The following is a 16,091-nucleotide window of genomic DNA, read 5'->3' as shown; positions in this document are numbered from 1 at the left end:
TTACCTGCGTGATGTGTGGCTTACGAGCAGCCGCTCGACCATGAAGTTCAAGTTTCCTCACTTCCCGCCTAGCTGTCCTAGTACTTTCAGTGGATCCTGATGCAGTTTGGAATTCCTGTGTGATGGTCTGGATAGATGTCTGCGTGTTACACATTACGACCCTCTTCAACTGTCGGCGGTCTCTGCCAGTCAACAGACGAGGTCGGCCTGTACGCTTTTGTGTAGCACGTGTCCCTTCACGTTTTCACTTCACTATCACATCGGACACAGTGCACCTAGAGATGTTTAGGAATGTGGAAATCTCGCGCACAGACGTATGACACAAATGACACCCAATCACGTGACCACCTTCGAAGCCCGTGAGTCCTGCAGATTCTCTCTCACGGTGTCTAGTGAATACTGACGTCGCTGATATGGAGTGCCTGGCAGTAGGTGGCAGCAAAATGCAGCTAATATGTAAAACGTATGTTTTTGGGGGTGTCAGGATACTATTGATCACATGCTGCATATTAGACGCTGGCAGTAATTACAAAGGTACATCTGACCAATACAAATGCGATTGTGATACGTTCTATTTCACGATTCCTGTAATAGCAGTTGATAGGTGGAAGGTTTACCACGTTATGTCGCATGTAGTCCCTCTGATTAATAAACGGATTTTCCTAAAGTTGAGTCCGTCTGCGCTTGGTGAACTTCCCCTGCTCGTAACAGCTCGCCACGACTCACGTCTCATCATGAGTGGAGTAGCTCCAACGAAAATCTGCTTGCTGTAAATGCAGTCTGGGCTCCATAATACCCCATGAACAGTCTAGTGCCTACTATCTGGCTAAGAACACGGCCACGTTTGTATTACTAAGGTCTGACACACAGTGGTCTTCCGCATTCCGAAATTAATGGTATTCAGCGGATCATAACCTGCACGAACCTTCCAAGAATTGCCATTTCACTGGGTATATGTGAATGGTATAACAAACATGTGTCTTAAACACTTACCAGGGATGAGTATGGGCGTAAATGTGGATTACAATGACTAATTTCTCAGTGAAACCGATTGATGCACCTATAACTAACAATGTCAAATAATGTGTTACGCAGAATTTGACTTCTGCACATCTTCAGCGCAGTAAGATGATCAACGTAAATAATTGCTATAAACTGATTTTCTGTTCCATTAATCGTAGTTACAATAGCCTAAGAGATATCTTCTGAACATAACTTTGTTCTATATGTGCATATCTGGTCACAACTTTTTTAAAAGCTTTTAAATGACCATTTCATGCAATAACGTTCAGCATACGTCTTTTTTTGTAGATATGTATTACGAATCTTATTTTATAATATGTTCTACAACTTTGAGGAACACCTGTCATGGGTATGGCGAACAAAAAGTATGTCTCATGCAATTTGACTTAACGTTCTGTTGCACACACGGAGATTTCGATAGGTGTTAAACTGTAGCTCCGTCAGTCAGTTAGTGAAGTGATAGCTAGGTATGACACTTCTTTTCCTTTTTTTTAAGTCGCTATTCGCCCGATCGGTTTCAAACAGTTCACCTTGCGAGAATTATTGCATCAATCATAAGTACACTCATGCTCACAAATTAAGGATAATTGCAGAATGTGGTGCCACACTACACAAAAACTGGCGCTAATAGCATAGGCACATAGGGAACACACACGACACAGATCTGTAAGTCCACGGTATAGGTGATAAGTTGAGAAAACCGTCCCGAAACACACGTGCTACAAAGCGCTACTGTTACCTGCGCATGTACCCCGACATCAGTATGGGATATGATTACCATGCACATGTACACAGGCCGCACAACGGGTTGCATACTCTGGATCAGGTGGTCGAGCAGCAGCTGGGGTATAGCCTCCCATTCTTGCACCAGTGCCTGTCGGAGCTCCTGAAGTGTCCTAGGAGTTTGAAGACGTGCAGTGATACGTCGACCGAGAGCACCTCAGATGTGCTCGATGGGGTTTAGGTCTGGAGAACAGGCAGGCCACTCCATTCGCCTGATATCTTCTGTTTCAAGGTACTCCTCCACGATGGCAGCTCGATGGGACCGTGCGTTATCATCCATCAGGAGGAAGGTGGGACCCACTGCACCCCTGAAAAGGCGGAGTTACTGGTGCAAAATGACGTCCAGATGCACCTGACGTGTTACAGTTCCCGTCAAAGACATGTACGGGTGTACGTGCACCAATCATAATCCCACCACACACCATCAAACCACGACCTCCATACAGGTCCCTTTAAAAGACATTAAGTGGTTGGTATCTGGTCCCTGGTTCACACCAGGTGAAAACCCAGCGAGAATCATTTTTCAGACTATACCTGAACTCGTCCGTGAACATAACGTGGGACCATTGTTCCAATGAGCATGTACTGTGTTCTTGACACCAGGCTTTACGGGCTCTCCTGAGACCAGGGGTCAGTGGAATTCACCTTGTAGGTCTCCGGCGAATAAACCATGTCTGCTCAGTCGTATGTAGACTGTGTGTCTGGAGACAACTGTTCCAGTGGCTGCGGTAAGGTCCCGAGCGAGGCTACCTGCAGGACTCCGTGGCCGTCTGCGGGCACTGATGGTGAGATATCGGTCTTCTTGTGGTGTTGTACACTGTGGACGTCACGTACTGTAGCTCCTGAACACGTTTCCTGTCTGCTGGAATAACTGCCATAATTTTGAGATCACACGTTGTGGCACACGGGGGGCCGGTGCTAGGACCTGCTGTGTTTGACCAGCCTCCAGTCGCCCAAGTATTCTACCCCTCATAACTTCATCAGTATGTGTTCTTTCAGCCATTTTCAAGACACAGTCACCATTAGCGTGTCTGAAAACGTCTGCACACTTACTCGCTGCACCGTACTCTGACATGCACCAACACACCTCTGCTATTATGGACTACTGCCAGTGCCACCGTGCGACGACTACAGGTCAAATGTACCGCATAGTCATACCCCGAGGTGATGTAAACCCGCAAACCGCCTACCAGAGCGTTGTTTCACCATGTATCAGCAATATCCTTAATTTATGAGCATGAGTGTAGTTGGTGAGAGGATTGAACTCAGACGATAATGTGCCTAAGATTATACGACATTTTTTGGGTCGTAGTTCAGTCTAGTGACTGATTATGAATCCCGTGGAGGAACACACAATGGAGACCGTCATGGGCAGTCTCTGCCATTTTCTACAGCTTCTCTTGTGGTTAGACACGAGGTTGTGTTTGGCACAGTTCTACACATCTAGATGCTGTAACGTATAATAAAGCTACACGGAACATTGTATTAATTCTTCAGGTGCGGTACAGAATTTTATTGTGTGTAAAATGCTATATTTTTCATAACATGTGGACAGTTAAGCTATACTTTCTTGCTTGTGCACCGTTTCACCTGTCTTGAAAATGAAAAACTGTGTTAGTTTTCAGTAGCATCCATTTCCAAATATATTTAACTTGTTTTTTTACGCAGAAGCGCCAAAGAAACAAATATAGGCATGCATATTCAAATATAGAGATATGTGAACAGGCAGAATACTTTACTGCGGTCGGCAACGCCTATATTAGACAAGTGTCTGGCGCAGTTATTAGTTGCTACAATGCAGGTTATGAAGATTTAAGTGAGTTTTAACATGGTGTTACAGTCGGCGCACGAGCGATGAGACACAGCATCTCCGATGTAGCGATGAAGTGGGGATTTTCCAGTACGACCAATTCACAAGCGTAGCACGAATATAAAGAATCCGGTAAAACATCAAATCTCCGACCTCGCTGCGGCTGGAAAAAATATCCTGCAAGAACGGGACGAACGACGACTGAAGAGAATCGTTCAGCGTGACGTAAATGCAACCCTTCCGCAAATTGCTGCAGATTTCAATACTGGGCTGTCAACAAGTGTCAGCGTGTGAACTATTCAACGAAACATCATCGATATGGGCTTCTGGCGCCGAAGGCCCACTCGTGTACCAATAATGACTGCACGACACAAAGCTTTACGCCTCACCTGGGGCCATCAACACCGATTTAGGACTGTTGATGACTGGAAACATGTTGCCTGGACGGACGAGTCTCGTTTCAAATCGTGTCGAGCGGATGTACGTGTACGGGTAAGGAGACAACGTCATGAGTTCATGGACCTGGATGATAGCAGGGGACTGTTCAAGCTGGTGGAAGATCTGTAATGGTGTGGGATGTGTGCTGTTTGAGTGATGTGGGACTCCTGATACGACTAGATACGACTCTGACAGGTAATACGTACGTAAGCATCCTACCTGATCTCCTGCATCCAGTCATGTCCATTGCGCATTTCGACGGACTTGGACAATTCCAACAGTACAATGCGACATCCCACACACCCAGAATTGCTACAGAGTGGCTGCAGGAACACTCTTCTGAGTTTAAACACTTTCGCTGGCCACCAAACTCCCACACATGAACATTATTGAGCATACCTGGGATGCCATTCAACGTGCTGTTCAGAAGAGATCTCTATCCCCTCTTACTCTTACGGATTTGTGAACAGCCCTGCAGGATTCATGGTGTCAGTTCTATCCAGCACTACTTCAGACATTAGTTGAGTCCATGCCACGTCGTGTTGCGGCACTTCTGCGTGCTAGCGGGGGCCCTACACGATATTGGGCAGGTGTACCAGTTTCTTTGGCTCTTCAGTGTACAATACTTGTGCTTACTTTGATTTCGCTTAATGATTATTGGTACTGACAAGACTTTTTTGATCGTAACGCTTTTCAATTTCAGTCAAAATTTTGTTCCTAGGTAGATGATATTTTGTACCAGGGAACATGTTTCGACATTTAGAAAGACTTTAATTTTCCGGAGTAGTTTTTGTAATTACACTCAAAGACTACAGCACATAAAACGTGACTGCCATTATTTAAAAATGGAATAAGAAAATACATAAAACTTATGTTACAGGAATGGCCAGAGACGAAAGTGTGAAAAATGTAGCAATGTTCAATGCTTTCCCCTACATATCACACATTATAATCTTTGCTTTCTCTGAAAATATTTTCATTGTTAAGTTCCTTTGAGTGTCAATTTTCGCTGTTGCTTGATGCCAGAGCATTTACACCACCAACATAATCATCGAGGCACGAGTACTCAAAGAGGACTAAGCAATTACATTCTCTATATTACCTCTTCATCTGTTACATGTGCCTCTTAAGGGGTAGTCCTCTTCGTAAACTAAAAAAATCGATTTTTTTTCCTTTTTTATCAAAATCTTATCTGGGATGTCTATTGTAGCGTTCATCCCAAGTTCGTCAGAAACGCCGTTATCGAGGTACAAGGCGATTTGTGAAAAAGTGTCTCCAAAAACCACTCCAAGTGGGACAAATAGTCGACAAGTAAGCCGGCCGAAGTGGCCGCGCGGTTCTGGCGCTGCAGTCTGGAACCGCGAGACCGCTACGGTCGCAGGTTCGAATCCTGCCTCGGGCATGGATGTGTGTGATGTCCTTAGGTTAGTTAGGTTTAACTAGTTCTAAGTTCTAGGGGACTAATGACCTCAGCAGTTGAGTCCCATAGTGCTCAGAGCCATTTGAACCATTTGAACCATCGACAAGTAATTTCAAGGACGGTCTATCAGGCATTGTGGAAATTATGAATGTCCTGCAACTTGACATCGGTCCAACCTGTTACAAAAGCGGACGAAAAACGTATCGAGCGAGCAGAACAGTGGATGACAGAAACTGCCAAAGAGACCCGCAGGACCACCACGAGTAAGGAGAAGATGGAGGATGACCTCCTTTTGGATCTGGAAGCATTGCTGTGTGATCCAGCTATCGCTGACTGGAGGTTAAATATATAAAATATGAACCTAAAGTTTAAATGCGTTTGTCTCGAAATCGTATTTTTTTAATTGGCGGGAAACATAACTCGAGAACGATGCATACGATTTTGATCGAAATTTGGTCCTAATATTCTAAACTGTATTCTATATCTTCCTACGTAGCCGTTTCCGACATCATCAAAAAATTCTGTTTTTGGTGTACGCTTTTGTCTCGATTTTGTGGGCGAAGAAAAGGCCATTTGTTTCAACACGTGACCACTTTGATAGAATTTAATAATTTTTAGTTGTACTACGCATGATGATAGAAGTGACGTAAACAAAATTATTTCGTTACAGGTCCAATAGGAGGGCTTCGATAATTTCCGCCGATGAACAATGTTCCGGTTGCAAGCGATTCTTACACCTGGTGCAGCGGTTACAGTGAAACTCCCATGTGGATACAAAAATGGTTTATTAAAGGCAAAAGTATAAGGAATAAAACTATATTATCAGATTTAGAATTTCTTTTTTATTTTACTTGAAAAAATCACCTATTTATCATGGGTTCATATGGGGCTAACCCCTTAAGTCCGAGTGTATAGAACAGGATCATGCCACGGAAACCCGTATGATATTGAAAAATACACTACTGGCCATTAAAATTGCTACACCAAGAAGAAATGCAGATGATAAACGGGTATTCATTGGACAATGATATTATACTAGAACTGACATGTGTTTACATTTTCACGCAATTTAGGTGCATAGATCCTGACAAATCAGTGCCCAGAACAACCATCTCTGGCAGTAATAACGGCCTTGATACGCCTGGCCATTGAGTCAAAAAGAGCTTGTATGGCGTATACAGGTACAACTGCCCATGCAGCTTCAAAACGATACCACAGTTTATCAAGAGTAGTGACTGGCGTATTGTGACGAGCCAGTTGCTCGGCCACAATGGACCAGACGTTTTCAGTTGGTGAGAGATCTGGAGAATGTGCTGGCCAGGGCAGCAGTCGAACATTTTCTGTATCCAGAAAGGCCCGTACAGGACCTGCAACATGCGGTTGTGCATTATCCTGCGGAAATGTAGGATTTCGCAGGGATCGAATGAAGGGTAGAGCCACGGGTCGTAACACATCTGAAATGTAACGTCCACTGTTCAAAGTGCCGTCAATGCGAACAGGAGATGACCGAGACGTGTAACCAATGGCACCCTGTTTCATCACACCGTGTGATACGCCAGTATGGCGATGATGAATCCACGCTTCCAATGTGCGGCCACGGCGATGTCGCCAAACACGGATGCGAGCAGCATGGTGCTGTAAACAGAACCTGGATTCATCCGAAAAAATGACGTTTTCTCATTCTTGCACCCAGGTTCGTCGATGAGTACACCATCGCAGGCGCTCCTGTCTGTGAAGCAGCGTCAAGTGTAACCGCAGCCATGGTCTCCGAGCTGACAGTCCATGCTGCTGCAAACGTCGACGAACTGTTCGTGCAGATGGTTGTTGTCTTGCAAACGTCCCCATCTGATGAATCAGGGATCGAGAAGTAGCTGGACGATCCGTTACAGCCATGCGGATAAGATGCCTGTTATCTCGACTGCTAGTGATACGAGGCCGTTGGGATCCAGAACGGCGTTCCATATTACCCTCCTGAACCCACCGATTCCATATTCTGCTAACAGTCATTGGATCTCGACCAACGCGAGCAGCAATGTCGCGATACGATAAACCGCAATCGCGATAGGCTACAATCCGACCTTTATCAAAGTCGGAAACGTGATGGTACTCATTTCTCCTCCTTACACGGGGCATCACAACAACGTTTCACCAGGCAACGCCGGTCAACTGCTGTTTATGTATGAGAAATCTGTTGGAAACTTTCCTCATGTCAGCACGTTGTAGGTGTCGCCACCGGCGCCAACCTTGTGTGAATGCTCTGAAAAGCTGACCATTTGCATATTACAGCATATTCTTCCTGTCGGTTAAATTTGGCGTCTGTAGCACGTCATCTCCGTGGTGTAGCAATTTTAATGGCTAGTAGTGTAACATTTTGGCTGTAGAATATTGACGTTATCGGGCCTAATCCATTTGGGCAATTAGCCTAATGTGACAATCCATAAATACGTTGCTACCCAAAATTTGTCTGATATTGTACGGTTGCTGTGTATGTACAAGTTAATTGTTGCATTAACTTCCTGATTATGTCTTGTACTGCGTTTTAATTGCCCTTCTGAAACCCTACACACTATTTCAGAAACTGAATACTTGTCACGTACTAGGGCCACGAGATAATTAACGAACCAGGACTTCCACTATGGCTGCAGTAGACACAGTGACTTCTCGAGCCGGGGCCGTAAAATCCGATTTACTTTTCACAACGAGTAAAGCGACAGAAATCGAATAACGGCCGCCGAGGTCCGCATTGTGACTGGCTCTGTGGGACCCTTTTAGAGTCGGAGCGGTCCGTACCGGAGTTAATCAAATTTCGCATTAGCTGCGCTGCCGCTAAAATACCCGTTCCATTATTACGGCAAAGAATAACGAGTCACGGGATTCTATTGTCCAGCCCACGGAGTCCTTACCGGTCTCGTAAAAGCGTCCCCTGATGCGGGTAGGACGGCCCACAGTCCCGGGAAATGGGAGTCGCGGTGTAATATGTCCATTAGTGGCGGCTTCACACGTGGCTTTTACATTGCCTGTGCTCTGCAGGAACCATTCGGCCAATTGCTGTAGAGAATTCGATTCGGGTAGAATAACCTGTTCCTTAGAAATCTGAACAGTAGACCGCCGTTCTTGAAATTAGGCGTTAGTTTCCTCTTCCGCAGGCCTGATAAGCTAGAACGACAGGTATTCGTTGTAACGATACGCACTGAAGACACATTCCGAAAACTGACGTGACAATAATGCCCCTTAACACGTAGAATACGCTCGTATTTTTACTAATAATTTAGGATCTATAAGCGCTGTGCTGCTGGTTGTACTGAAATTATAGGGGACTACTTTCAAGAACTCTGTTCTTGCCCCTAGATCTCTTTTGTATTTGTGAAAACGTTAAACATATTCCGAGAGATGAAATCGAATTAACCGGTTTTTTTAAATATATGAACACCAGTTTTGTCCCATTCATTTAATTATTCACTTTTCGATGAAAAAAGATGATGAGTCAGCGTCAAAAATAAAGTCTAAATCAGACTCTCTCTTGAACTGCCGATACATCGCTGATAAACTGATTTTAGCATTTTTTAATCAACATTCAAATGTAGTGGAATCTATCTGGAAGCTTTCACCTAGTCAGTTCTTCAGTAAAATTTACCGTCTGGGATTCCAATGAGACCGGTTGTTACATACACATATTGAAGTGCAACGGTATACATTTTCTGGATGTTTTTACTCGTTGACGTTTGTGGTCTACCGGCAAAAAAGACTAAGGAAAGAACGATCATTGTTAACTGTTGCAAATGAATGAGTACATATCTAACAAAAAGCTTCCATGTATGTCCTTTGGTGATAACGCAAACCAAATGATACTATGGTGAAACAGTGTTCCATATTACTCATATGAAGCGAAAACTTATAACTCTCTACTTTAAAAGGCCGTAAAACAAAACTCCTTGGAAATCAAATTGACAACTGTACTGATACAGTTGCGGAAAATGTTTCAACTTAACAAAAGGACAATGCTTTGTACCACGTCATCTCCGAGCCAGGCACAAATTTTCACGTTGCCTAATGGACAAAAAATTATAATGTTTTGCTCGTAATAACACCGAGTAATACCGAGAAAAAGCCCTCTCGCAGAGAGCTTAATTTTGGTCGGAACGCTTCGGAACGGCGTTCTGGCACCTCCAAGGGGTTTTATTAGCTCACTGGAATAAATCCTCGCCAGAGATTTAAAATAGCACAGGTGTATTAAATTGCAACGTATCTATAATTCTTCACTGCGCCGTCACCGGAGAACCTGACAATGGGTGACCAACGTCATACGATGGACAGGAGCGTGTGTGTGTCTGTGTGTGTGTGTGTGTGCAGTATACACAGAATAGGTTGCGCTACATTCCAAAGTTGTCGTCGGTACATATCGCCTTTTGTTTATGTCGGCCAGCAACCCCAGCGATCTTGCAGCATGGATAAGTCTCGTGATACGTGTGTCAGTGGCTAGAACACAACGCCATCTAAAGCATTCACTAAACATCTAACTCCGTGTCTCAAGTCACACAGCGTATTGTTTTTCAAACTCTTTGGAATTCGAAATTGTACACAACCCCGACGGGTCAGAAATGTCTTTGTGGTCTTGTCAAGATTTAAGTCAGTTTGAACGTGGTCTTATAGCCGGCGGGCGTGCGATGGGACACAGCATCTCCGAGGTAGCGATGAATCGGGGACTTTCCCGTACGACCATTTTACGAGTGTACCGTGAATATCAGGAATCCAGTAAACTGAACATCTCTGCGGCTGGAAAAAAATCATGCAAAACGGCACCAACGACGAATGAAGAGAATCGTTCAACGAGACAGAAGTGCAGCCCTACGGCAAATTGCTGCAGATTTCAGTACTGAGCCATCGAGGCAGCCTCATGAATACATGGACGCTGCAAGTCAGCAGCCTAGTGAAGGCTCTGTAACGGTGTGGGGCATGTGCAGTTGAAGTGATATGGGACTCCTGATACGTCATGTCCATTGTAAATCCCGACGGACTTGGGCAATTCCAGCAGGACAATGCGAAACCCCACACGTCCAGAATTGCTACAGACTGGCTCCAGGAACACCCTTCTGAGTTTAAACACTTCCGCTGGCCACCAAACTCCCCAGACATGAACATTATTGAGCATATTTGGGATGCCCTTCAACGTGCTCTTCAGAAGAGATCTCTATCGACTACTTCAGACGTTAGTGGAGTCAATGCCACATCGTGTTGCAGCAATTCTGCGTGCTCGCGGGAGCCCTGCGGGGTATTAGGCAGGTGTACCTGTTCGTTTGGCTCTTCTGTGTATAAAAGTACAGACATCATCAACTAATTTTTATTACTTATAAAATGCAGTTTTGGTTGAGTGCAACTCTAAGCTGAACAATTCTCAGACAGGAACCGTACTTTCGTCGGGAAAATCCCAGTGTGCGACAGAGGCGGCGTGCTTACTGAGTGTGGGAAAATGGTGGCTCCAGCGACGTAGAACATTGAGATAAACTGCAAGAAATAAAATACATACAATGCGTTACAGACGTGTAATGAGAAAACTAAAAACAGGATATGAATCATGACAATGGTGCGAGCTCCCTGAAAATTAAATCTTGTTTGTAAACACATTACTTAGAAAGTTCTTGAGTTTTATAATTATTATGATTTATAAAAGTTTAACAGTTGAATCTCTCACGCTATTCATGTATGATACGTCATATAAAAACTGACTTTGCATGGAATACCAACAACATGGCACTTTTGCTACAGAACACAACGTTAATAATTATAGACACACTCGCTTGGACAGCTGAGCATGTTACAACGCCCGCTTCTGGGAGGGAGAGGCACCCCGACCCCTGTTCGAATCCGCCCAGCACAAGCTTCGCAGGAGAGCTTCTATTAAGTTTGGAAGAAAGGAGACGAGGTAAAGGCAAAATTACAGCTGTGAGGATGGGTCGTGAGTCGTGCTTGGGTAGCTCAGTCAGCAGAGCACTTGCTCGCGAAAGGCAAGGGTCCCGAGTTCGCGTCTCGGTCCGGCTCACAGTTTTAATCTGACTGGAAGTTTCATATCAGCGAACACTCCGCTGCAGAGTGAAAGTTTCATTCTGGAATTAAAATCATATTAACAAACATTCAGACAGGAAAAACAATTACATGGTATGGTGATTAAATGATATGACAAAGGAATAGAACTGAAAATTACATTTAAATGATTAAATGATATGACAAAGGAATAGAACTGAAAATTACATTTAAATCAATTACTTACGTAAAAATAATGATCGAAGTGAATTTGGTAAAAATAAAAAAGAGCAGCTGAAGAGTTTCAACAAAAATTTTTAACGGTATTGAATGTCACGCACAATTTCTATTTTCATTTTTCGTCAGTTACTGTCAAACGAGGGCCCATAAGGGTGAATGGGTGCAGTATGTGATACCTGGGATCACAAGCTACATCACCCTGGGGATACAAAACTGTTAAGGCTTTCGTGGCCACTTGTTGACAAACTACCTATTGGCTTCTGTCTCTCGTTCTTCGGCCAACGTTCGTCTGATGACTTTACTGACGTTTCGCCAAACGAGTGGCTGGCATTGTCAAGGCTTCATCCTCAACTGCTGGTGGTGAACTGGAGCCGAGCTCGCGGCCGCAGACTATATGTACCTGGCGCGCCAACGTCCGAGGGCTTCTCCGCGGTCATTTCCGGTGGGATTCTCCTCTGCTGAGGGCGGAGAAGCCCTCGGACGTTGTCACGCCAGGTACATATAGCCTGCAGCCGCGAGCTCGGCTCCAGTTCACCACCAGCAGTGGAGGGTGAAGCTTTGACAATGCCAGCCACTCGTGCTGGTGAAACGTCAGTAAAATCATCAGACGAACGTAGGCCGAAGAACCCGAGACAGAAGCCAGTAGGCAATTTGTGACCGCGTGGACAGTTTCAAAAAGTCTATAGGACCACTGGAGACCTCTCCTTCTCAGAAGAAAAATGCAATGGGGGAGGTAGCTTAAGTACCGTACGAATAGCATGTTAATTATGCGATGAAAATGAAGTAAAGTGCTGCAGCATATTGGCAGGGGTGTTCCAGTCGTACACTGAAAGCTGGACGTCCCATGACGCGAGGCCAGCGTGACTGTAGCGCCACATAGTGCTGACCCCACAACAATGGGCAGTTGACGGTAAAAGACAACATGTGTCCATCAACCAGCCCTGTGGTGGTATTTTCAATACAACATGGCCCGGAGGCAACATCTGGATGACTTCACACAGGGGAGAACCGTCACTTAACTGGAAGAAGAACGAAGTGTGACTAGTGTAGCCCAAGAGGTATCTACCTCTACATCTACAACATACTCCGCAAGCCACCTAATACTATGTAGCAGAGAGTACTTTGGGTACCACTATCTGATCCCTCCAACCCTGTTCCACTCGCGAATAGTACGTGGGAAGAATGATTATCGGTAAGTCTCTGTATTTGCCCTAATTTCTTGAATTTTCTCCTCGTGGTCAATACGCGAGAGAGCATGTGGGGGGAATTAATATGTTGTCCGACAGCTCCTGAAAAGTTTTATCCCGAAATTTCAATAGTATCATTCTCTGTGATGCACAACGCCTCTCTTGTAATGTCTGCCAGTGAGGTTTGTTTAGCATCTCCGTAACGCTCTCTCACCAGCTAGACGATCCAGTGACGAAACGCGCCGCTCTTCGTTGGATCTTCTCTATCTCCTCTATCAGTCCTACATGATAGGGATTCCAAATGGATAAACAGTACTGAAGAATTTGGCGAACAAGCGCCTTATAAGCCACTTCTTTCGTGGATGAGTTACATTTCCTTAAGATTCTTCCGATAAATCTGAGCCTGGTGTCTGCTTTCCCCACTATCTGTTTTATACTGTCATTCCGATTAAGGTCGCTTTGGATAGTTCAGCCTAGATATTTTACAGCAGACGCTGTCTCCAACTGTTTCTCATCAACAGTGTAGTTGTAAAGTAGTGGATTTCTTTTCCTAAGTATGCGCAATATATTACATTTATTTACGTTCAGGGTCAACTGCTACAGACTGCAGCATTCATCAATTCTCTGCAGGTCGTTCTGCAAATTCTTACTATCTTCTGGCGTTGCTGCTTTGGTACAGATAACTGTATCATCTGCGAATAGCCTTAAAGAGCATCCGACGCTCTCTACTAGATCATATATATATATATATATATATATATATATATATATAGCAACGGTCCTATTCCTATCACATTTCCCTGTGGTATTCTGGATCGCAAGCATGCCGAGAATTCCAAATCACATACTTCGCTGCCTGAAGGAGAGCAGGTCGTCAACCACGGTCAACTACAGCAGAAAGTGACCGCTACTTCGTGCAACAAGCAGAACAGACTCATGCCAAACTAAGGTGCAGTTGCACTCACATTCAGCAGAACTGCAACACATGCAGTCTCATGCGACACAGTGGCACGGTGACTACATGGAGACGGTATGTTTCCTCGATGACCAGTACGTTGTGTTCCGTTGACGTCCGCTCGTCGGCGGTACCATTTCCAATGACCCCAAGACCATTGGGGTTCGTCCGACAAGAAGTCGGGTCGCGTGGCAGCGATAACAGCGGACTCAGGCTCAGTAATGATCGTCGACATATCCTCATACGGCGAGAGGTCACATAGCGTATCCATAAACACTGTCGAACATGATCGTTTTTGTGGTCCAGGTCTTATGGTGTACGGAAGCATAGTGTTGCGTGGACGTACTGATCTCCAAATCTTTGAACACGATACTTACGTTGTCAACATTATTGCGTCACTGTACTCCATCCCCATGTGCGTCTTTTCAGGGGTGCATTCTGCTCTGACTACATATTTATGCAATGGGCGACAGCATCGAACAGAGGTGGAGGCGCTCTTGAAGTAAGAGAATATTCGTCGAATGGCTTGGTCTGCCCGATCCCCACCACCACCACCACCACCACCACCACACCCTCGCGACCTAACTCCGATCGAGCACGTGTGGGAAGCGTTGAGGAGAAGTACTTCATGACGTGCACATGTACCAACGACCATCCAACAGTTGACAACCGTCCTCACGGAGGAATGGAACGCCCTACTACAAGAACCCCTTACCAATCTTGCGGGCAATACCAGAGCATGCAATCCAATCCGTAGCAATAATTTTGTGGGAACCTTCACAAATCGTGGAGAATTCAGTGTAATCATTGTCTTTGATTGAAAGTGTCATTCCTGTGCGTCGCATTGTGTCTTTCAGTCCTTCCTATCTTATGCTGAAGTAGTTCTTTCTAGATATAGTCCTAGTTTCATCCAACTATGTTACTGAAATACCTAAGTTGAAACAAGGCCACGGGAGTAGGCAACATTCCATTAGAACAAATGATAGCCTTCGAAGAGCCAGCCATGACAAAACTCTTCCATCTGGTGAGCAAGACGTACGAGACAGGCGAAATACCTTCAAGACTTTAAGAAAAATATAATAATTCCAGTCCCAACGAAAGCAAAACGGAAAAACTGGTAGATGCCGACCTCGGGGAAGATCAGTTTGGATTCCGTAGAAATGTTGGGACACAAGAGGCATTATTGACCCTACGACTTATCTTAAAAGATATATTAAGGAAACGCAAACCTACGTTTCTAGCATTTGTAGACTTAGAAAAAGCTTTTGACAATGTCGAGTGCAATACTCTCTTTCAAATTCTGAAGGTGGCAGGTGTAAAATACAGGGAGCGAAAGGCTATTTACAATTCGTACAGAAACCATATGCAAGTCATAAGAGTAGGTGGGCATGAAAGAGAAGCAGTGGTTGGGAAGAGAGTGAGATAGAGCTGTAGCCTATCCCCGATATTATTCAATCTGTGTACTGAGCAAGCATTAAAGGAAACGAAAGAAAAATTTGGTGTAGGTATTAAAATCCTAGAAACTTTAAGGTTTGCCGATGACATTGTAATTCCGTCAGAGACAACAAAGGACCTGGACTAGCAGCTGAACGGAATGGACAATGTCTTGAAAGGGGGATATAAGATGAACATCAACAAAAGCAAAACGAAGATAATGGAATGTTGTCGAATTAAATCAGATGATACTCACAGAATCAGATTAGGAAATGAGTTTTGCTATGTGGGGAGCAAAATAACTGATGATGGTCAAGGTAGAGAGGATATAAAATGTAGACTGGCTATGGCAAGGAAAGCGTTTTTGATGAAGAGAAATTTGTTAACATAGAGTATAGATCTAAGTGCCAGCAAGTCTTTCCTGAAAGTATTTGTATGGACTGTAGCCATGTATAGAAGTGAAACATGGACGGTAAGCAGTGTGGACAAGAAGAGAATAGAAGCTTTCGAAATGTGGTGCTACAGAAAAATGCTGAAGATTAGATGGATAGATTACGTAAAACCACAATTTCACCGCCAAACTTTCAGATATTGTTCACAGATACCAGTAAGACTCTATTAAGTACCAGAGTCGCTTAATCTATGTATACCCAGTAAAATTGGCAACAGTAGACTCTGCTATATACTCAGATTTATTACTGGACAACGTAACACTATTAAGCATATTATGTATTCATTGCACCATTGTATAAAAGCAAGCATATTCTCTCAATTTCACAGGTT

The sequence above is a fragment of the Schistocerca serialis genome, chromosome 8 (assembly GCF_023864345.2).
Source record: "Schistocerca serialis cubense isolate TAMUIC-IGC-003099 chromosome 8, iqSchSeri2.2, whole genome shotgun sequence".
In the NCBI taxonomy this organism is placed as follows: Eukaryota; Metazoa; Arthropoda; class Insecta; order Orthoptera; family Acrididae; genus Schistocerca; species Schistocerca serialis.
The sequence above is the reverse complement of the archived record's forward strand: the minus strand, read 5'-3'. Positions refer to the sequence as shown.